At 38.1% G+C, this 23,458-nt stretch overlaps 1 non-coding gene across 1 annotated transcript; it reads right to left on the bottom strand.

Annotated features, from left to right (window-relative positions):
- Positions 1 to 22,174: 22,174 nt before the first annotated feature.
- Positions 22,175 to 22,281, bottom strand: LOC130937169 (small nucleolar RNA R71). The gene has a single exon (XR_009068399.1). It is a non-coding gene; the product is annotated as a small nucleolar RNA R71 (small nucleolar RNA).
- Positions 22,282 to 23,458: the final 1,177 nt, after the last annotated feature.

Below are 23,458 nucleotides of genomic sequence, written 5' to 3'. Positions count from 1 at the left end.
GAGAGGTTAAGTAAGAAGCAAGCTCTATCATCAAAGATGCGTCCACACCAACCAATGTGTCTTTTACTCCCTCATTGTGTTATAAAATTGATGACAAGGAGGACTGTGCACAACCTCCAACACATGGTTTGAGCAATGAAGGGTGTATAGAAGAAGTTGGTGAGCAAGGAATTGAAATTGAAGAAGCTTGCAAAGAGGTGGAAGATGCAAAGGAATGGCACAAGGGAATGGATCTCACATTGGCTAAGTGTGGGGAGGTCTCCCTTCCTAAGTCAGCATCCTACACAACATTCAAGTGGGTAAAATTCTTATCCCTAAGCTTTACATTCTCACTTGAATATGGTTTGATTGAAAATGATAGTCAACTTAGAGCTCTTTGTGGAGTTAAGAGTAAGAGAGAATTGTGTAGTGGTTGGAAAAACAATGTTAGGCTCATTAAGGTTGAACCCTCAAGGCATAGATACTATGGTTGGAGGAATGTTAAATTGTATGGGTCTAGGAAGATGCTTTGGTGCTCACATGAGAATTCGGATCACCTACCACCCAATTGCAATCATGATGATCAACTTGAAGATGGGTGCAAAAACAAGATTTGGTATCCGGGTATATCTGAAGATCACTTGTGGGAGCCCTTAGCTTGTGTGGAACTTCATCAAGGCTTGGTGGCATGGGTTTTGAAATTTGGAGCTTACTTGAAGTCCAAGCTTTCATGGAAGTTTCAAGATGAGTACAAGCATAGGCCACCATGACAAGGAGCCTCCCAAATATCCAACTTAAGGGCTTAAAATAAAAGTGCTAGGTGGGAGACACACCACCATGGTAAACTCTTTCCATTCTCTTGTATATATAATCAATGAATGAATTGAGTTGCCAGTGTAGGTAGTTTTTCTTATTTTCTATACCCTTATACATTTTGCTTTTATTGATAGGTTGTTTGTTAAATTCATGTTTTGATTAGAGTAGTTGTCGTTAAGTTGCATTTTGCTTGAGGTGTAAGTTTTGTTTGTTTTGTATTTGAAGATTTTTCAAAAACTAAAAAGATTTGTTGTTGAATTTGAATTTTGATTGTTTAGAATGCTTGTAGATTAGGAGAATGCCCTGTTTTTGTTCTAAGCTTCTAAAAAATGAGGTGCGATGCACGCGTACGCATACATGACGCGTACGCGTTGATGCGGTGCTGCAGCATCCATGCCAAGGACCCGAGAGTTGTGCCAACTCTGGGCCAACTTTGTGCCTCTGGCCCAAGTCTGGATCCACGCGAACGCAGACATCACGCGTACGCGTCCATGCACATATTCCCATCCATGCCTAGGCGCACCTGGCGCTTCCGCGTCTCTCTCTCCTCTGCACACCTATGCAAAAGCGTGCTGTGCACGCGCGCGTCGGTTGCTCAAGGCAATTCTTAAACATGCGCGCCCTTCTTTCTTCTTTCTTCTTTCTCATTCTTTCTTCTGTCTCCTTCCTTCTTCTTTCTCCCTTCCTATCTTTTCAATCTCCCACTTCTCATTTTTCTTAATTTTCATTTTCTTTCATAGGTTGCATTTACATATCATCATCCATTCCATTTTAATTTCGTTCTTATAACTTGTTTTTAGTTTCTTTTCTAAATTTCTTGTTTTAATAATAGTGTTGAATTCTTTTCCTCAATTATTGAGAATTTCTTTCTTAATCTTGGTGCTTCGTGACTTATTTGGCATTAATTGTAATATTTGCTCTATACACAAGATTAATGCTTTAGTCCTTCCTAACTCATGATCCCTTGTTTTTGTGCATTATTGTCATTGTGTTAGGATAGGGCCAAATACTCTCATGCTTATCCCTAATCTTGTTTATGTCAATTTTCATTTGAACTTGATGCTCAACATGCTCTTCATGCTTTGACTTTACCCTTGCATCAAGTGTAGTAATATGCCCTAGCTTATATTGCCTTCCCACTCACATGCGTAGCTAACATGTAGTGAGAACCTTACTCTTATTTGGAATTAGCCCCCGCCTATGTTCTATTGCTTTGATATCTTTGTTATAGGCTTAATTTCCTTTCTTTTTCTCTCTTTTGAGGTTGGCCACCAAAAAGAAAAGAAAAAGCTTTTAAATGGGGCAACAAACAAGTCATCCGCACAACCTATTGAAGAAGCTCAACAAGTTATAGCAACCCGTCCACCTTGCTCTTCTTTGTATGCACCGAGGACGGTGCAAATTTTTAAGTTTAGGGAGGTCGTTCGACCGATCTCCATCGGTAACAACTTCCTTTTTCAACACCAAATTTTTATTTTCTATGTTAGCTAGTTGTTGCATTGCATGATAGGTTGCATGTTAGTTATAATTTGTATATATTCTATCATTTCTTTTTATGTTAGGACCACTTGGTTAGGGTGATGATTTCTTTTTCAAGAAACTGTTTTTAGGGCACCCTACCAGTTTGAAAATTTTTTTGTGATGAACTTGCTTGAAGAATGTAGTTTGGAACATGATTTTTGAGTTAATAACACAAGAATGTGAGTTTTGAGCCCAATTGTGTGGTTACATCTTATAACCACTTATTTTCCATTCTTGTGTGCATTGTTCTCTTTCTATGATTGTAATCTTTGATTTGTTTGAGTTTATATGTCCATTATTCCATGTATATATGCATTTATATGATTGAGGCCATCATTTCAAATAGCTCACTTACCTAAATAACCTTACCTTTTTTCTTCCATTGTTAGCCAACTTTGAGCCTATGCTTAACCCATTTGTTCTTAATTTTAGCACATTACAAGCTTAAGCGAAAAATAATAAATGTCCCTTGTTTGGATCTTTGATTAGCTTAGGCTAGTGAGAGTGCTTATCATTCAAGTTTGAGAGAGCTGGGAATATTGGGTTGGGATAAAAGGGTGTTTTTATATTTTCGTCAAAATTTTGGGATTGGTTACATACTCATGTATTAAATATGTAAAACCATATGCATTGATATGCCTTAGAAAAAAATGATAAAGAAAATATATATATATATATATATATATATATATATATATATATATATATATATATAAAGACAAAAAGAGAAAAAGAAATAAAAAGGAGATAAAATGTCCCAAAGTAAAGTACAATAAAAATTAATATATATGGAATATGAATTAAAGGGAATGCTTGAGTATGTGAAAAAGTGAAGAATGGGTAGTTAGGTTAGTACTCAAATTGCATAGGTGGTCATAGGTTAGGTGGAAAGTTTAAAGTTGATAAAAGATAAAAATTTCAAGCTCACTTAACCATATGCATCCCTACCTTTACCCTAACCCCATTACAACCTACGAATAAGTCCTCATGATGAATGTATGCATGCATTGAATAATTGTTGATTGTTAGATGAAAGACAAATCTTAGAAAGCATGAGTAGAAGAAAATTGAGTGGTCAACCCTATACACTTGAGCGACTAGAGCGGATACATTTCCGGTGACGGTTCGATGCTCAATTCCTTGTTCCCAACTTTCATGAGCTTTCTTCTTGCAAGTCTATTTGAACTTCATTTTTACAATTTTGAAATGGTAGGATTTATGAATCATCATACTACTTAACCCTACATGTGTATATATGTTCTTGGAGATTGATTTACTTTTAACCAAGTATGTAGAATCATTTTGCATTTAGTTGCATTCATATAGATAGGCGTGACGTTAGGATTTTTGCCAGTAAAGAATTTCATAAAAACAATCGCGTTGTAGATATAGTCTCTAAACCGACAGAAATCCCTTCGTACAAATGTTTTGGTTGTCACAAGTAACAAACCCCTAAATAAATTGATAACCGAAGTATTTAAACCTCGGGTCGTCTTCTCAAGGAATTGCAGGGAGGTATGTTCTTATTATTGGCTATGGAGATTGTAAATTGGGGGTTTTGAGAATTTGGGCAATGGGCACAAGCATATTTACAAAGCAATAAAAATAAATAAAATAACTGTAAAATAAACTCTTGGCAAGGTATAAAGACTGGAGGTCCTATCCTAGTTATCCTTATCAATTATGAAGAGAATTGGATTCTTCTCCCACCTTGTTAACCTCTAACTATGAAGGTAAGTTAAGTGGATGAATTAATTCGAATCCTCAAGTCCTAGTCTTTCCTTGGGAAAGGCTAGAGTTATTGGAATATGAATTAATGAAATGAAGAAATCCAATTTTCAATCAATAATGAATTTGATAACTCTAGAGTTACCAATTATTTAACCAAGGCCAAAAAGAAAGAAAATTGAAGCTGCTGGAATAAAAAATGCTTTTAGATGGGAAGCAATAATCATGTAAATAAAAGAAAGCAATATTAAACTGAAATACCTCAAATAATATTAATTTAAAAGAGTAATCTGTAACATGAAAGAGTTCATAAATTTAATTGGAAAAATAAATAAAAATAAAAAACCTGGGATTGAGAGTTACTCCTAAAACTAAGAGAAGTCCTAAATCCTAATCCTAAGAGAGAGGAGAGAACCTCTCTCAAAATTAATCTAAATCATGAGAAGTGAATTATGAAAAGCGTTCTTATGAATGGATACATTCCTCCAATTTATAGCCTCTAATCTGTGCCTTCTAGACTTGGATTTGGGCCAAAAAGGGCCTCAGAACTCGTTATGAGTGTTTTCTGCAATTTCTGGTGCGTGGCCTCTGTCACGCGTCCGCGTGGGTCACGCGGTCGCGTCATTCGGAGCTTTTCCTTGCCACGCGGTCGCGTCAGTCATGCGACCGCGTCATGTGCGTTCTGCTTAAGGCGCGCGGTCGCGTCAGTCATGCGGCCGCGTTGCTGCTGATTCGTGCTTGGCACGCGATCGCGTCGTCCATGTGATCACGTGGATACCAGTTTCCTTAAAGCTCCGTTTTGCTTTCTCCTTTCCTTTTAGTATGTTTCTTTTTTCATCCGTTAAGTCATTCTGCCTTAGAAAATCTGAAACTACTCAACACACTAATCACGGCATCGAATAGAAATAAGAGAGGATTAATAATAAGCAAATATAAGTCCAAAGAAACATGTTTTCAATCAAAGCACATAATTAGGAAGGCAAATGTAAAACATGCAAATAGTATGAATAAGTGGGTAAAGAGTTGATAAAATCCACTTAATTGAGCACAAGATAAACCATAAAATAGTGGTTTATCAACCTCCCCACACTTAAACAAAAGCATGTACTCATGTTAAGCTCAAGAGAAACTATAAAGGAATGAAGAGGAATGGTTGAATGCATGAGATGCAACCTATGAATGCAACTAAATGAAAAATGTTTCTACTTACTTTGTTAAAAGCAAATAAATCCCCAAGAATAAATATGAACTGGATTTCACTAATTCAAATCATAAAAATGAAGTACAAATAGACTTGTAGAAGAAAATAGCTCATGAAAGCCGGGAACAAAGAATCGAGCATCGAACCCTCACTTAGTAGTGTATATCACTCTAATCACTCAAGTGTTTTAGGTTCGATTCTCTCAATTCTCTACTAACCTTGCTTTCTAAGGCTTGCTCTTCATCTAACAATCAACATAAATTTAATGCACAGATACACATATCAAGAGGTCTTTTAGGGTTGTAATGGGGTTGGGGTCAAGGTAGGATTGTATTTGGCCAAGTGGACTAAAATCTGAATCCTTAATTAACTTAAACTTTCCCACCTAACTTTAGACAATCCATGTAATCATAATACCAGATCTAACTATCCATTAACCATGTTTTCTACATATTTATGCATTCCAATTTCAAGTACAGTACATATGCATTGCTTTCACCATTTACTTTGGGGCATTTTGTCCCCTTTTTATTATTTGCTCTTGTTTTCTTTTTCTTTTTCTCTTTTTTTTCATTTTTTTTTCTCAATGCATATAATTAATTTATTGAATGCATGAACATGTCCTAAACATTTCTTTCACATTTTCATAAAGATACATAACATACTCAATTCTCAAACCAAATGTTTCCGAACCCACTTTTCCCCACACTTAATTCACAAGCATTCTCACTAGTCTAAGCTAACCAAGGATTCAAATTAAGGACACTATTGTTTTTCGCTTAGAGTTAATGATGTGCTAAAGTAAAGAATAAAGGGATAAAATAGGCTCAACATTGGTTTGCAAAGGATAATGAAAGGTAAGGCCATATGGGTTTGTAAGCTTAGTGAAACAAAGGCCTCAATCATATAAGTGTATACATACATCAAACAATGGAAATATAGAATTAAGCAAGACAAAGATCACAATTTTAGAGAGAACAACGCACACCAAAAATAAAATATTGGTTGATAAAATGCAACCAATCAAATAGGCTCAAAATCTCACTGGTTTTGTGTGTTCAAGCTTTAAACCATGTTCCAGTATAATATCTCTTCAAACAAGTATAACATTAAATTTCATTCAAATTAGTGAAATTTTCTAAAAGGTTTCTTGAAAAAGAAAATATAACTTTAACCAAGTGGTAAAATATGCACAAAAATCAAACAAACATGCAAATGCAACAATGAACAAACAAATAAAATAAAATATTGGTGTTGAGTCAAGAAGTAACTAACCCATGGAGATCGGTATCGACCTCCCCACACTTAAAGATTGCACCGTCCTCGGTGCATGCTGAGATGTGCAGGTGGACGGGTTGCTCCAACTGACGCTTGTAGATGGAGGCGCCTTAGTTGGAGATCTCTTGGTTCCTTTCCTTGCTGGTGTCTTGTCAGTGGCCTTCTCTTTTCTTTTCTTGGTACCCATGCCTAAGGAAGAAGAAAAAGGAAGAGTGTGAAATATAGAAAACTAAGACCAGAAGGGAGGAAATTCCAAGTGATAAAGAATGCCAAAGGAAAGATGATAGTCCATCTACATGGTAGCTACAACATGTAGGGAAGACAACAATAAAGAGCGATTCAAAATAATTAGATGCAAGAGGGTAAAAACATGCAAATAATAGGCATGAGAGGCATAGCTCAAGCATCAAGTAATAAATGTGCCAAACTAAAGAGCATGTGTAATGATGACAATTGTGAATGATAATCCCAAATACATTGGGTGTGCAAGTTAAAATAGGGAGGAAAATAATGTAATCCAAATGTATACGAGAGCCATAAGTAAATGTCAATTGTCAAATCTCTTCTCCGAGTAGCCACGTGCTCAAATAAAATAAGGCACTTATCCAAATAAAACTCCAACACCAATGAGAATAATGCAATGAATGAAATATGCAAATAAATGAAGTAAAATAAAATGAGAGGGAAAAAGGATGAGAAGAAAAAAGAAAGTGAGAATGGAGAGAGAAGGAAGAAATTAGGATTAGAAAAGAGAAGATAAGAAAATTGGCACTAATCTGGATAGGTTGTGCGATGCTAGCGACGCGGTCACGTGGGTGACGCGGTCGCGTGGTGCGCGATAAGGTTGGGTGACGCGGACGCGTGGGGCACGCGATCGCGTGACTCGATTTGTGCTAGTGGCACGAGTGCAGCCTCGCGGCCGCACAACTCTCTGTTCAAAACGTCAGTATTGCCAAAATCCAGAGTGACGCGGTCGCGTGGTCGACGCGATCGCGTGGGTGGCCTTATTTCCAATATGATGCGGACGCGTGGGTGACGCGTTCGCGTGGCAGGGCTTGTGCTGCTAGCACGGGTCCAGCCCAATTCTAGCTCAACTTTCGGCCATACACCCTTTTTACGCCGATTTTAGGTCACGCGGCCGCGTGGGTGACGTGGTCGCGTGGGAGGCCATTATTCCCATGTGATGCGGTCGCATCAGCGACGCGGTCGCGTGGGTCGATTTGTGCCATTGGCACGCCTCCAGCGCTGCTCCTGCGAAACTCTCTGTTCATATTAATATTGTCTCCCATCTCCTTGCGACGCGGACGCGTCGCTGATGCGGTCGCGTCGCGTGCTCTTTTTTTTTTTTTGAACTAAAATGCAGAATGCAGTGTTAATATGAATGTGATGCAAAACTCCAGGTTCAATATAATATAATAAAATAAAACTCAAAAGCAAATAAAACTAAATAAAAATAAAAAAATGAACGATCATACCATGGTGGGTTGTCTCCCACCTAGCACTTTTGGTTATAGTCCTTAAGTTGGACATTTGATGAGATTCCTGCTATGGTGGCTTATGCTTGTACTGATCCAAGAATCCCCACCAATGTTCGTATTTCCAGTAGCCTCCAGGGTCCCAAACTAAGCATGTAAAGCCCTTAAGAAGCTTCAAACAGATTCTTAGGCTCCCGGGGTGACAAATGCCAGAACAGATTCCAGGATCCCAAACTTTACTTTTACACCCGTTTTTGTTTTGATCTGCATTTTTCTGGCCGGGTGAAAGGTGATCTGAATTCTCGCTGCAGCGACCAAACAGCTTCCTAGACCCATTCAATTGAGCTCTACACCAACCATTGCGTTTAAAGCTTCCAACCATAATGAACCTTGTAGGGCAATTCGTACCACTGACCATCTTCCTCTTACTCTTAGTGTCACAAAGAGCTCTAAGTTGACCATCCGTCTCCAGTAGCCCATATTCTAGTGGAATTAGAAAGCTAAGGGATATGAATTTTACCCACTTGAATGTTGTGAAGGATGATGGCAACTTAGGGGGAGGGGTTTCCAACAATTTTGGCGAGATAATTTCAAGCTCCACTCCCTTGTGCTCTTTTTTGACATCTTCTACCTCTTGATCAACCTCTACAAAATCTTCAACCGTGATCTGCCTTGGAGGTTGTACGCTCTTCTCAACATCAAACACTGTGGAAGGAGGCTCTGTGATTGGACTTTCCAATGGAGGTACAACATCTCTTAAGTCTGCAACCACTTCTTCTTTTTTAATAATTGCTGCTTTGTCCAGTTGTTTAAGTATAAAATCGTACTCATCCTCGATGTTTTTCTTTCCATGACAACTCCTTTCAACTATTCTTTCACCTTTAAGCACAAAATCCTCCTTGTTGTCTTCTTTCACTAGTTCTTCAACCGCACTGTCAACTTCAAGGGTGTCTACTACCTTCACCCTTAGTGCCTCCTCTAGCTCCTTATGAAGTATGGATTTGCGAAGATGATCCCTTCTCTCTTGTTCCATGTCAATAGTATCAGTGGGATCATGTTGCACTTGGATTGATGGATGTTGGTGCTCTTCCATGGATGGTGGTGATGGGGTGGAGAAATTACTCTGTGGTTGAAAAGGAAGTGCACTAGAGCTAGAGGGTTGATTGTTGAAGGTATTTGGTGGTCCGATTTGGGCGGCGAGAGCTCGTATAGTAGAGTTTAGATCACCAATTGCTTTCTCCAAGGAGATTTGGGGTGGATAGGAGGGTTCATTTGTTGGGAGAAAGGGTTCATGGTAGGAAGGTGGTTCACCTTGATAATGATAAGGAGATGGTGTATATTGAGGTGGTGGTTCTGTGTATGGTTCATATGGTGGTTGGTGTGGTGAATAAGGATTGGGGTCATATGGAGGTGAATCGTGGAAAGGAGCTTGTGAGTGTGGCGGTTCAAAGTTATGTTGAGAGGATGGTCTATAGGCACGGGGTAGGACTTGTTCGTAGTTACAAGGTTGTCCACCATATATTTCAGCTGGGTATGCATTGTAGAATGGTCGTTGTCCATGATATCTTGGAGGGTGTTGTTGCCTAAAGGGTTGATTAGATCCTCTTGGCTCCATCCATCCTTGATTGGTCTGACCTTGATGCATATTCCTGCTGTGGTTTCTATTTCCTTCAACAAAGTTAGAACCAAACTCAAAAATTAAAAACAATAATAAATAACCAATAATAAGGCACACGTTTGCAATTCCCCGGCAACGGTGCCATTTTGACGTTAGGATTTTTGCCAGTAAAGAATGTCATAAAAACAGTCGCGTTGTAGATATAGTCTCTAAACCGACAGAAATCCCTTCGTACAAATGTTTTTGTTGTCACAAGTAACAAACCCCTAAATAAATTGATAACCGAAGTATTTAAACCTCGGGTCGTCTTCTCAAGGCATTGCAGGGAGGTATGTTCTTATTATTGGCTATGGAGATTGTAAATTGGGGGTTTTGAGAATTTGGGCAATGGGCACAAGCATATTTTCAAAGCAATAAAAATAAATAAATAACTGTAAAATAAACTCTTGGCAAGGTATACAGACTGGAGGTCCTATCCTAGTTATCCTTATCAATTATGAAGAGAATTGGATTCTTCTCCCACCTTGTTAACCTCTAACTATGAAGGTAAGTTAAGTGGATGAATTAATTCGAATCTTCAAGTCCTAGTCTTTCCTTGGGAAAGGCTAGAGTTATTGGAATATGAATTAATGAAATGAAGAAATCTAATTTTCAATCAATAATGAGTTTGATAACTCTAGAGTTACCAATTATTTAACCAAGGCCAAAAGGAAAGAAAATTGAAGCTACTGGAATAAAAAATGCTTTTAGATGGGAAGCAATAATCATGTAAATAAAAGAAAGCAATATTAAACTGAAATACCTCAAATAATATTAATTTAAAAGAGTAATCTGTAACATGAAAGAGTTCATAAATTTAATTGGAAAAATACATAAAAATAAAGAACCTGGGATTGAGAGTTACTCCTAAAACTAAGAGAAGTCCTAAATCCTAATCCTAAGAGAGAGGAGAGAACCTCTCTCAAAACTAATCTAAATCATGAGAAGTGAATTATGAAAAGCGTTCTTATGAATGGATGCATTCCTCCACTTTATAGCCTCTAATCTGTGCCGTCTAGACTTGGATTTGGGCCAAAAAGGGCCTCAGAACTCGTTATGAGCGTTTTATGCAATTTCTGGTGCGTGGCCTCTGTCATGCGGTCGCGTCATTCGGAGCTTTTCCTTGCCGCGCGGTCACGTCAGTCATGCGACTGCGTCATGTGCGTTTTGCTTAAGGCGCGCGGTCGCGTCAGTCATGCGGCCGCGTTGCTGCTGATTCGTGCTTGGCACGCGATCGTGTCGTCCATGCGATCGTGTTGATACCAGTTTCCTTAAAGCTCCGTTTTGCTTTCTCCTTTCCTTTTAGTATGTTTCCTTTTTCATCCCTTAAGTCATTCTGCCTTAGAAAATCTGAAACTACTCAACACACTAATCACGGCATCGAATAGAAATAAGAGAGGATTAATAATAAGCAAATATAAGTCCAAAGAAACATGTTTTCAATCAAAGCACATAATTAGGAAGGCAAATGTAAAACATGCAAATAGTATGAATAAGTGGGTAAAGAGTTGATAAAATCCACTCAATTGAGCACAAGATAAACCATAAAATAGTGGTTTATCAAGGCGTATATAGTTTATTTGCATTGAATAAATGTTCATGTCACTTTTCTTGTCCTTCTTTATTCTTAGCATGAGGACATGCTTGGATTAAGTGTAGGGAGGTTTGATAAACCCCAATTTTGTGGTTTATCTTGTGCTTAATTTGGGGGATTTTTTCAACTTTTCTCACATTTATTCAGTGAAATAGCATGATTTTGTAATTCTCCCTAAATTTGTGCTTAAGTGTGAAAACATGCTTTTAGGCCTTAAAATAGCTAAATTTAATTCACTTTAATTCCATTTGATGCCTTGATATGTTTGTTAAGTGATTTTAGGTTTGGAAGGCAAGGATTGGATTGAAGGAATGAAGGAAAAGCATGCAAAGTGGGAGAACTCATGAAGAAATGAAGGAACCGCAAAGCTGTCAATCCTGACCTCTTCGCACTCAATCGATCATAAATTGAGCTGCAAATGTCCAAACGAGGCAGGTCTGGTTGCGTTGGAAAGCTAACATCTGGTGCTTTAAAATGATATAAAATTTGCCATAGTTGCCTGATGTGCGCGTACGCATCGATGGATCAGCGTGGGTCCACTTTTAGTAACTCGTTGGGGGCAATTTTTGAAGCATTTTGGGCCCAATCCAATACATTTTTGATGCTATTGAACCCAAGGATTGAGGGGAGAATGAACTAAGTAGTCATAGTTTAGTTTTAACCATGTTTTAGGGTAGAATTCTAGAGAGAGAAGCTCTCCCTTCTCTCTAGAATTTATGGTAGTTTAGGTTTAATTTTCTAAAATCCAACTTTTGATTCTTATTTTGATTTAGCTTCCACTTATAATTTCTTGTTATTACATCTTTGTTCTTCTAGTTTTACTTGTTAATTTCTTATTTTGCTCTCTTCTATGTTGATAAACCATTGTTGAATCTTGATTTCTTTGAATGCAATCTTATGTTTCCAAGTCTCTTTTATGTTTTCTCCATTGTTATTGTTGATTTCTTGTTGATGTTAGTTGTGGGTTTTGTTAATTCTAGCAATTTGTGATGTTTACTTTCATTGTACTCTAGGTTTTTGATGAAATGTTTTCTCTAGTTTTTGAGTAGTTTACTTTACTCTTGGCCTAGGCTAAGGGAATTGAGTGACCTTGAGTCATTGGATCTCAATGAATTGGTGATTTGAGAACCCTTGGTGATCAATTTGACACCCATTGACACTAACCCACTAGTAATCTAATTTGTAGATAGGTTGGGACTTATGGGTTGATGTTGATCAAGTCTATTTGATGTACCTCAAGCTTAGGAGTAGATTATACATACTTAAAGCTTTTGGAGGTAGATTTAATAGGTTGGCTCCTCATAATTGTCAACGTATGGTTTGTAGACAAGGTTGGTGATCACAATTACCTATGTCTAGCCAAGAGTATCTTTTTCTTCCTTTTATTAGTTAATTGTTAAATTACTTTCTTGTCATTTATTTTCTTGCCCATTGAAAATCAAACCCCCTTGCGCTTTCATAGCCAATAATTGAGCACTTCATTGCAATTCCTTGTGAGACGACCCGGAGTTCAAACAATCAGAGAACTAACTATACATGTGTTTAGTTTCTAGCTCATAGTTTGTTTTTCTAAGTTTATAGTTGCACTTGCAATTTCCCATGAATGCTCATATTGTTGCACAAAGAAATAAGAAAGGAATTGAGTTTAGTGTTCACACACCAACTCAAGTTTAGAAATTCACGAGCATACATACATGCTAACTGTTGTCAAGTGTTTAGGGAACAAGCAACTTTCAATCATTTTACAGGAAGACAATCAACCCTCTGGGAAAGTTATGCAGCATCATCCAGGGAGAAGGAAAATACTAAGGCTTAAAAGGGTGACGAACAACAAAAGAAGATGCCAAAAGATTGTATTGACACTTAATTGTGTGTACTTTGAATTGTTGATATTGGAAGTTTGGAAATATACATGCTGAACAGTATACTCATGAATGGATTATGTTGCTAGTTTTCTCTAAATTTCAAATCTGCTAGCCTAGGGGTGTATGTGTTTCACTTTCAATTGCTTGAATATATGCTTGTCTCCCTTTTCAATTAAATAAACAAAATATTTGAACAGAAGTGGAATGGTTCCTTTTGGCAAGTAAGAGAATAAAGATTAAGTGGTGGTATATATGTCTGATTGTGTAGTAGCTCACTTCTAATGAATAAAAGGTTAGGATGTCCTCTTTAGTGATAACTAAGCTGCTTCCTATGAATCTTGGGAAATAAAAAGTCCTTGGATGAAAAGAAAAAAAAATAAAAAGGAAGAAAAAGAAAAGCCAAAAGTGGCAACAAAAATAGAAGAAAACAAATAATAAGGCTAGACACCAATAGCTTGGACCTTAAGACATATGCCTGATTTAAGAATTGTTGTGTCGGTATAGAATTTCACAATTGACATCTCGTTGCAAGTATAGTTCTACACCAACAAACAAACCTCCCAATAAAAAATTTGGTGTTATCTCATGTACAAACCCCAATGAAAATTATCCGAAGTATTTAGTCTCCGGATCATCTCACAAGAAATTGCAATGAAGTGCTCAATTATTGGCTATGAAGGATGTAAGGGGGGTTTTGATTGATAAGAGGGCAAGAAATTAAATGACAAGGAAAGTAAATCAAGCAAATAACTAAAGAAAGTAAGTAATAAGGAGAGACATTCATGGCAAGAATTGAGATCATAGGCTTTCTATCCTAGTCATACAATGATTAATTCATCTTATTTAGTCAACTCCAACAAATAGAAGAAGGTATCATGTTATCTTCACATAGGGAGAATGTCAAACAAGACTAATCAATCATATCACAAAAATAACAAAAATCTATCTCATTTTGTCATCTCTAATATTGGAAGAAGGTATCACATTATTTTCCATGAGAGAAAGTCAAACAAGACTAGTTAACCTCAATCCAAATGTACTAATCAACTCACTAATAGAATTAGCAAAAGATTAGAGTCAATAAAATTCATATTAACTAACAACTCTATATCACCAACATTGGTTGGGTATTCATGACTCAAGATTGCCTAATTACTCTTTCCAAGCCAAGAATGCTCAAAGTCTACTCTAAAGCCCAACCAAGCATTTGGTCAAACACTTGGTGGGTGTATAAGGAAAGCATGGTAAATGTACAAGAATAGTAAAATCTACCAACTACAAATTGCAAGAAAAGTAAATCAACAACTCAAATCATCAATAAAAGAAACATCATCATTAAATTTCATCAAATGTAAACAAGATCCAACATGAGTGTTCATAGACATAAAAGAAACATAAAAGTAAAATTGACAAAAGAACTAAGAAGAATAGAGTAGCAGAAACAAGAACTTGGAAAGGAAACAAGATGAAATCAAGAAATCATGCCTAGATCTAAGATGGGATTAAGCCTAAGAACCCTAATTCTAGAGAGAAGAGGGAGCTTCTCTCTCTAGAAACTAACCTACATGATGCTATACTACAAACAATTGCTCCTCCCGTGCCCAAGCTTGAATTCCACATGAAATAGCATAAGAAATGAGTTGGATTGGGCCCAAAATGGGCTGCAAAATCGCTGGCCACGATTTCTCTTTAATGAACCACGAGCTCCATCGGTGCGCACACGTACATGGCACGTGCGCACCCATATACGTCAGGCAACTGTGGAAAATTTTATATGATTTCGAAGCCTCGGATGTTAGATTTCCAACGCAACTAGAACGGCCTCATTTGGACCTCATTTGGAAGAAACTTAACACTTGGTAACTTTGGTTAACTAACCCGAGATTATCAATCGAAAGTCCATTATCAAGAGCAACCTAGTTACAAGGTATTTAGTAACTCAAAGAGGTGTTGGGCACCAATTTCTTAAGAAGAATTACGAGCCAAATGTCTGTAGTGGAGATGTGTTGAGTGAAAATAAGCTAAGAAGCTACTACAGTACATGACACTGAGCTATAAGTGAGAAATGAGCTCACAGAGAAAAAAAATTGAAGAAAAAGCAACTTCCACGGATGAATAATAAGAGGTCATAGCAGTATCTTAGTTAATGCTTAAAAGAGACATTCTTTACCTAAGGATCAATAAAAGTGAACTGCAACGTTCTCTGCATAAAACACCATGAGTTAATAACTTGTTGATATGGACATTACTTGCTGTTTCATTCATTTTTCTCAGCTCAGTGCTTGCTTGGGGACAAGCAAGATTTAAGTTTGGTGTTGTGATGGCAAGGCATCTTAGGCTAGTTTCACTAGCCTTTTTCCTTGTTTTTTAGTAGGTTTTATACACTTTCTTGCATTATAAGTAAGCAATTGGGTTAGAAATTCATATATGCTTAGATTCATTCAACCATGGTTAATTTGATGCAATTTCATGAGAATTATACTATAAATACTTAGATGCTAAGAAGGATGATAATTCTCATAGATTTAGCAAGGCTTTGATGCATATGTTGGTTGATGACAGGTAAAGAAATGCAAGAAAGAAGGTTGAAGAAAGGTCATGAAGAGGAGGAAGAAGAAGCAACGTTGGTGGCCAAGTTGGACCACCAATGTTGCCTCCAACGTTGAAAGGGAGGCAGAGCAAGGCTCTGCATTATTTGCTGATACACGAGTTGGAGGCAATGTTGGCAAGCCAACGTTACCCCCAACGTGGTGAGAAAATATGCTTTTTGGAGATTTTGAAAATTTTAGCGACGCGCACGCGTGGATTAAGAATTTTGACAATCCACGTGCATGCGCAGCTGATGCGTACGCGTGGATGGGTAACGTTGGACCAACAACGTCACCTCCAACGTAGAGGCCAACTTGCGCGATTCTGGGTTTGAAATTTTGATTTTGACAACGCGCAACGACGTGCACGCGTCCTTGGCGCATACGTGTGGGTTAGCTTTCGAGCACCCACACGCACGCATACAGCACGCGCACGCGTGGATCAGCCAACGTTGGAGGGAACATTGCCAGTCCAATGCTGATGGCAACATCTTCCTAAAGCTTTGAAAACTGGAACTTGGGATTTTTGCATCCACGCGCACGCGTACAGTACGCACACACGTGGATGAGCTTTTTACTCCAAGTGCGCGGACGCACAAGGCACGCGTACGCGTGGATAGAGGAACATTGGCACTCCAACGTTGAGTCAAACGTAGACGACAAGAAGCAGAACTGATGTTTTGGAAACGTTTGATTCAACATTGGCCTTCAAACGTGGACTCCAATATGAAGCATCAGAACTTGCACAGAGTTTCTCTCAACAGCAAGGAAACCCATTGGAGCAACTTCAACCCAATTCAACTAAGGCCAAAAGCCCAATTCAGAGACAAAAGAAGCAATGAAAGAAAGTGTATAAATAGCTTAGAATTCAAGTTTGCTAGGGGGTTTTTTGTTTTTGGGATCAGAGATTGATATTGATACTCTGTCAATTTTCATTTTCTTTGTAATTTTAATTCTGCAATGCATCTTTCAATTCCATTTTCCATTCTTAGAGCTATGAACAACTAAACCCCATTCATTGGGTTAGGGAGCTCTGTCTAATTCAATGAATTAATGTTAGTTTTCACTCATCTTCTTCTTTCTTTTCTCTTGATTTTGCTAGAAAACTTTCGTTCTTCATCCAATTGGATAGTTATCTTGGAAAAAAAGCTATTCATAATTGGATCTCCTCTGAACCTTGGAAAAGGAACAAGGAGATCATGCTAGAAATGCTTTCTCACATTGGATTAGATTGGGGTTTAGATGGATATCATTACATGTAATCCTACTAACACTTTGATCTATGAATATGTGTGGTTTAATCAGTAACCATACTTCATCTCTTCCTATGAGCACTTAAATCAAGGAATTGGGAATTTGTTCATGCTTAGGGAGATTAGATTGCTAAGGAATTGGGATCTAATCACGTAAGATTGCCAAGAAGATCAATGAATGCATTGATTGCGGAAGAGATGAAAATGAACTTGATCCGGAGAATTATGACATCTCCTGACTCCAATGAACTCCTCATTCTCTGATCTATCCATCTCTTTACATTATGTTATTTAATTTCATGCTTAATCCCCATTCCCATTTAATTTCTTGCAATTTAAATTTCTGTCATTTAATTTCTTGCAATCTATTTTCTGCACATTTAATTTCTTGCAATTTAAGCTTCCCGCCAAATTTACATTCTGCAATCCCAAATTTAATTTCTGATTTCGCTCAACTAGAACAATTCTTCAATTAAAGTTGCTCAACCAACCAATCCATGTGGGATTCGACCTCACTCTATTGTGAGTTTTTACTTGACGATAATTCGGTGCACTTGCCGGCAAGAAAATTGTTGAGAGACAGTTTTCGGGTGAATCAAGCAGGCACGATCTAAGGCTAGTTGCTCGATGATGCGCAAAAACTTTTATCGCTGCAAATTTCCCTCGGCAAGTATACCGAATTGTCGTCAAGTAAAAACTCACAATAAAGTGAGGTCGAATCCCAGAGGGATTGATTGGTCGAGCAATTTTAATTAAAGGGGTGTTCTAGTTGAGCTAAGCAAAATTGAGTTGAGAATTGCAGAGAAGTAAATGGCGGGAAAGATAAATGGCAGGAAATGTAAATGCTGAAAATAAATGGCGGAATGTAAATTGTAGAAAGTAAATTTCTGAATCATAAATGGGAATTTGGGGAGATGAACATCAAAGTAAATAGCAGAAATTAAAGAGAATGGGTAAGATCCGAAATGGGGGATTCATTGGGCTTAGGAGATGTTGAATTCTCCGGATCAAATTCATCTTCATCTCTTCCTCAATCAATGCATTCATTGATCTCCTTGGCAATCTTAAGTGATTGGATTCCAATTCCTTGGCAACCCAATCTCTCTAAGCTTGAACAATTACCCAATTCCTTGATTTAATTGCTCATGAAAAGAGATGAAGTACGATCACTGATTATACCACATGCATTTCCAAATCAAAGTGTTGGTAGAATTATATGTCACTATATCCATCCAAACCCCAATTTGGTCCAACATGAGCAAATATTTCTAGCATGATCTCCTCATTCCTCTTCCAAGGTTCTGAGGAGATCCGATTCTGGAGAGCTTCTTTTCCAAGATAACTAACCAATTGGATGAAGATCGAAAGCTTTCTAGTAAAATCAAGTGAAAAGAAAGAGGAAGAAGAATGAAAACTACAATTGATCCATCAAATTACAACAGAGCTCCCTAACCCAATGAAAAGGGGTTTAGTTGTTCACAGCTCTGGAAATGGAAAGCAGAAATAAAGAGAGCATTCTAAAATAAACTAAATTGTAGAGAAAGTAAATATATAGAGTGTTTACAAGTCTTGGATCCCCAGATCCCAATTTCGATCAAAACTACTCCTATATATACTACTCCTCTAATCCTCTATCAGCTCTGCCAGTCCTGGATATGGGCCTTTGATCTTCAGTTAAAGCAGTTACAGACTTCAGTGGGCTTAGCTTTGCTTGCAGAAAGAAGTTGAGTTAGGCATGGTTCACGTTAGTCAAGGCGTTACTTGTGTTAACGTTAAGTGTAAATCCTGGTTCAAAGACGTTAGTGACACTAACTTTGTCACTAACCTCCCAACCCAATTGAGCTACATTAACTCATACGATAGTGGCACTAACGTTACCAATAACGTAGCCTTTCCTATTCTTCGCTAGCGTTATTGGCGCTAACTTTGCTAATAACGTGACAGCCTTGTCTTTCTCCCACGTTAATGGTCCACGTTAGTGTACTAACATAGCAATTAACATAGGCATGCCATGACATGAAGACGTTAGTGACACTACTTTGTCACTAACGTTACAAAACTTCCTTCCTTCCACGTTAGTGTGATGTGTGATGCCAGGGCATCTAGGCCAGTTTCACTGACCTTTTCTTTACTGTTTTAGGGTAGTTTCATGCATTTTTTTAGTGAGTAAGGCAAGTTTTGGATGAAAATACACTTACACCTTGATTCAAGCAACTATTGTGAATTTCATATGATTTCATGAGGATTTTGCTAGAATTGCATGATAAATTGATGATGCATAATCTCATGACTTTGGCTAGAGCTTTGATGCACTTTATTTGCTTGATTTCAGGGCAAAGGAAGCAAGGAAGAACCACGTTAGTACTCACGTTAATCTAGTTAACGTGAACACTAACGTGGAATGGCAAATAGCTTGCAACGTTAATGAGAAAAGTGATCACGAATAACGCCTGCGAAGCCATCAATAGCTCACGTTACTTGCCACGTTAACTAAGTTAACGTGGTAGTTAACATGGAAACAAAAGAGAACTCCAACGTTAGGGGAAAATGTGAACACCAATAACATTCTGCTCCAACGTTAGTGGTAAAAGTGAACACCACTAACGTTCCAAAACTTGGCAATGAGCCACGTTAAGAGTCACGTTAACTTAGTTAACGTGAACTCTAACGTGGAATAGAAGAACAATGCCAATGTTAGTGACACTCACCTTTGTCACTAACGTTGGATCAACTAGCATTGCCTACGTTAGTAGTCACGTTAAGACCACTAACGTGAGAGTTAACGTGGAGTTGAGGATTCATGAGCCAACATTAGTGACACTCACTTTTGTCACTAACATTGGAAGATGGCATTCTCTACTACGTTAAGAGTCACGTTAACTTAGTTAACGTGAGCTCTAACGTGGAGAGTAGGGGCATTTGGAGCGTTAGTGACAAAGGTAAGTGTCACTAATGCTCTCGAAGGTGAAGCATACCCATGTTAAGAGCCACGTTAGTTACACTAACGTGAACTCTAACGTAGGGACAAAAGGCACATAGCAACGTTATTGGGAAAGGTGAGTCCCAATAACGCTTACGAAAGGGGTATAAGCCAACATTATTTGGAAAAGTGAGTCCCAATAACGTTAGCAAAGATTTAGAAGGCAACATCAGTGGTCACGTTAGTGCCACTAACGTTGGAGTTAATGTGAGGTATTTAAGGGTGGAACGTTAGTGGAAAAAGTGATTGCCACTAACGTTCTCGAACCTACAATGTCACTTAATGTTAATCTCACTAATGCCCATGCCTAATTCATGCTTCTCTGCAAGCTGGGCCCACTAAAGATTAGAACTGCTTCAACTCAAGATCCAAAGCCCACATCCAAGACTTGAAGAACTCACTAGAAGATCAAGAGGAGTAGTATATATAGGAGTAGTTTTGAACTATAGAGAAGCTTGGCACTTTGGAGAACTACCTCTGTATATTTACTTTTCTGCACTTTTAGCATGGATTCTTCTTTTCTGCCAGTTTTGATTTCTAGAGCTATGAACAAATAAACCCCTTTCATTGGGTTAGGGAGCTCTGTTGTAATTTGATGGATCAATTATAGTTTTCATTCTTCTTCTTCTTTCTTTTCTCTTGATCTTAATAGAAAGCTTTCGATCTTCATCTAATTGGATTGTTATCTTGGGAAAGAAACTCTCCATAATTGGATCTCCTCTGAGCTTTGGAAAAGGGATGAGGAGATCATGCTAGAAATGCTTTCTCATGTTGGACCAAATTGGGGTTTGGGCAGATATAGTGACATGTAATCCTCCCAACACTTTGATTTGGAAATACATGTGGTATAATCAGTGACCACACTTCATCTCTTTCCATGAGCAATTAAATCAAGGAATTGGTCAATTGTTCAAGCTTAGAGAGATTGGATTGCCAAGGAATTGGGATCCAATCACTTAAGATTGCCAAGGAGATCAATGAATGCATTGATTGAGGAAGAGATGAGAATGAACTTGATTCGAAGAATGCAACATCTCCTAAACCCAATGATTTCCCCATTTCTGATTTTACTCATTCTCTTTACTTTCTGTCATTTATTTTCATGCTCATTGCCCCAAATCACCATTTAAGATTCTGCACTTTATTTTCTGTTATTTACTTTCCTGCCATTTAATTTTCTGCAATTCTCAACTACATCCTGTTTAGCTCAACTAGTATAATCTTCCAATTAAAATTGCTTGACCAATCAATCCTTGTGGGATTCGAGCTCACTCTATTCTGAGTTTTTACTTGACGACAATTCGGTATACTTGCCGAAGGAAAATTTGTTGAGTGACAAGTTTTTATGCATCAAGTTTATGGCGCCGTTGCCGGAGATTGATTTTGAATCAACAATGATTAAGTTGGAAGTTCACTAGATTGAGCATTTTTCTTTTTTTTTATTTGTTTATTTGATTCAGTCAATTTCCTTCAGTTTGTTTAGTTTCTTCCTCATACTCTTTACCCTCTCTATTTTCTTTCGTTCTTTGTTAATTACAATTCTGCTCACTAACCCACTAACTGTTTGATAATTTGCATCACTCACACTAACAATTACTCTAACAAGAATAATCTCTTCATTTTATCTCTTGCTGTGAGTTTTGTCTGTTGTATGACAGGGAGAAGAGAGGGAACTTCAACTTCCTTCGATTCAGAACCTGAAAGGACCCTCTGGAGACAAAGGAGGGAAGCAAGAGGGAAAGGAATTGTTGGTGCTGAGGAAGAGGAAGAGTACTTTGAACCCAACATGGAAGAGAATTTGGAAAACAATCATGAAGGAGAAACTCATAACCATGCTAGAGAAGGACCTGCAAACCGTGCTGGGCAAGAAAGGAGAGTTCTAGGCTCCTACATCAATCCAAATCCAGGAAACTGTGGAAGTAGCATACAGAAGCCCACCATACATGCCAACAACTTTGAACTAAAACCCCAGCTCATCACCCTTGTTCAGAACAATTGTTCATTCGGAGGAAGTGCTCAAGAAGACCCCAATCAACACCTAACCACCTTCCTAAGAATTTGTGACACTGTGAAGTCTAATGGAGTCCACCCGGATGTCTATAAGCTGCTCTTGTTCCCTTTTTCACTCAGGGACAAGGCATCCAAATGGCTTGAATCCTTCCCAAAGGAGAGCTTAACAAATTGGGAAGATGTGGTGAATAAATTTTTGGCAAGATTCTATCCTCCTCAAAGAATCAACAGGCTGAGAGCTGAGGTGCAGACTTTCAGGCAACAAGATGGTGAGACTCTCTATGAAGCATGGGAGAGGTTCAAGGACTTAACAAGAAGATGCCCACCAGATATGTTCAATGAATGGGTTCAACTTCACATTTTCTATAAAGGTCTTTCCTATGAGTCAAAGAAGGCCGTAGATCATTCATCAGGAAGCTCTCTAGACAAGAAGAAAACCATTGAAGAAGCCATAAATGTCATTGAAACAGTTGCTGAGAATGACTACTTCTATGCCTCTGAAAGAAGTAACACTAGAGGAGTAATGGAGCTGAACCACATGGATGCATTGTTAGCTCAAACTAAGATGATCACCAAGCAGCTAGCAGATCTCACTAAGAAGGTGGAGGAAAACCAAGTTGGAGCAGTCATCACTTCATCACCATCTCAAGAAGGAGTGAATATAGGAAAAGAAGGTGACTGGGAGCAAGCCAACTATGTTGAAAACTCACCTAGACAAATCCATGATCCATACTCCAAAACTTACAACTCTGGATGGAGAAATCACCCCAACTTTGGGTGGGGAAATCAACAAGACCAAGGTCAAGATCAGAGATTCCACAACCTCAATTCCAACAACAATGCAACTCACCAACACACCTCACAAAGATCCTATCAACACCCACCTAACCAACCTTCTCAACCACCTAATCTTAACCCACCATCTCTAATAGATGATGGACTCTCAAAGATTAAGGCTATACTTAAAAACTTATACAGAGAAGTCAAAGACAATAAGGTGTTTAAGGAAGAAGTGCGAGCCAATATCAAAAACCAAGGAGAAAACATCAAGAGAATGGAGTCCCAAGTAGGGTATCTATCTCAACAAATTCCCAAACCCACTGATGGATTTCCCAGTGACACAGAGAAGAATCCAAGGGGAGAAACAAAGAAAGTAAGGTGGGAGGAATGTAAGATGATAACCACAAATGATGAGAGGAGTATGAATGGAGTAGAACACCTCCATGATAATCAAAAGGAAAACCAGGAAGAAATAAGCCATGCACTTCAACCCATACTCAAGGAAGAGCTGAAGAAGAAGGAGGTATTGAACCCATATGCACCTTTTCCCCAAAGGCTTAAAGGTGGTGTAGCAGGGACAATGTATTCAAGGTTCCTCGATATGTTTGCATCTCTTGATGTAAATATACCATTCATTAAGGCCCTCCAACAAATGCCTTTCTACATCAAGTATATAAAGGAGCTACTAGCCAGAAAAAGTCCATTGAAGGGTGGACAAACAATAAAGATGAAC

This window comes from Arachis stenosperma, chromosome 6 (genome assembly GCF_014773155.1).
Source record: "Arachis stenosperma cultivar V10309 chromosome 6, arast.V10309.gnm1.PFL2, whole genome shotgun sequence".
Lineage (NCBI taxonomy): Eukaryota > Viridiplantae > Streptophyta > Magnoliopsida > Fabales > Fabaceae > Arachis > Arachis stenosperma.
This window is presented reverse-complemented; position numbering and strand designations above follow the sequence as displayed.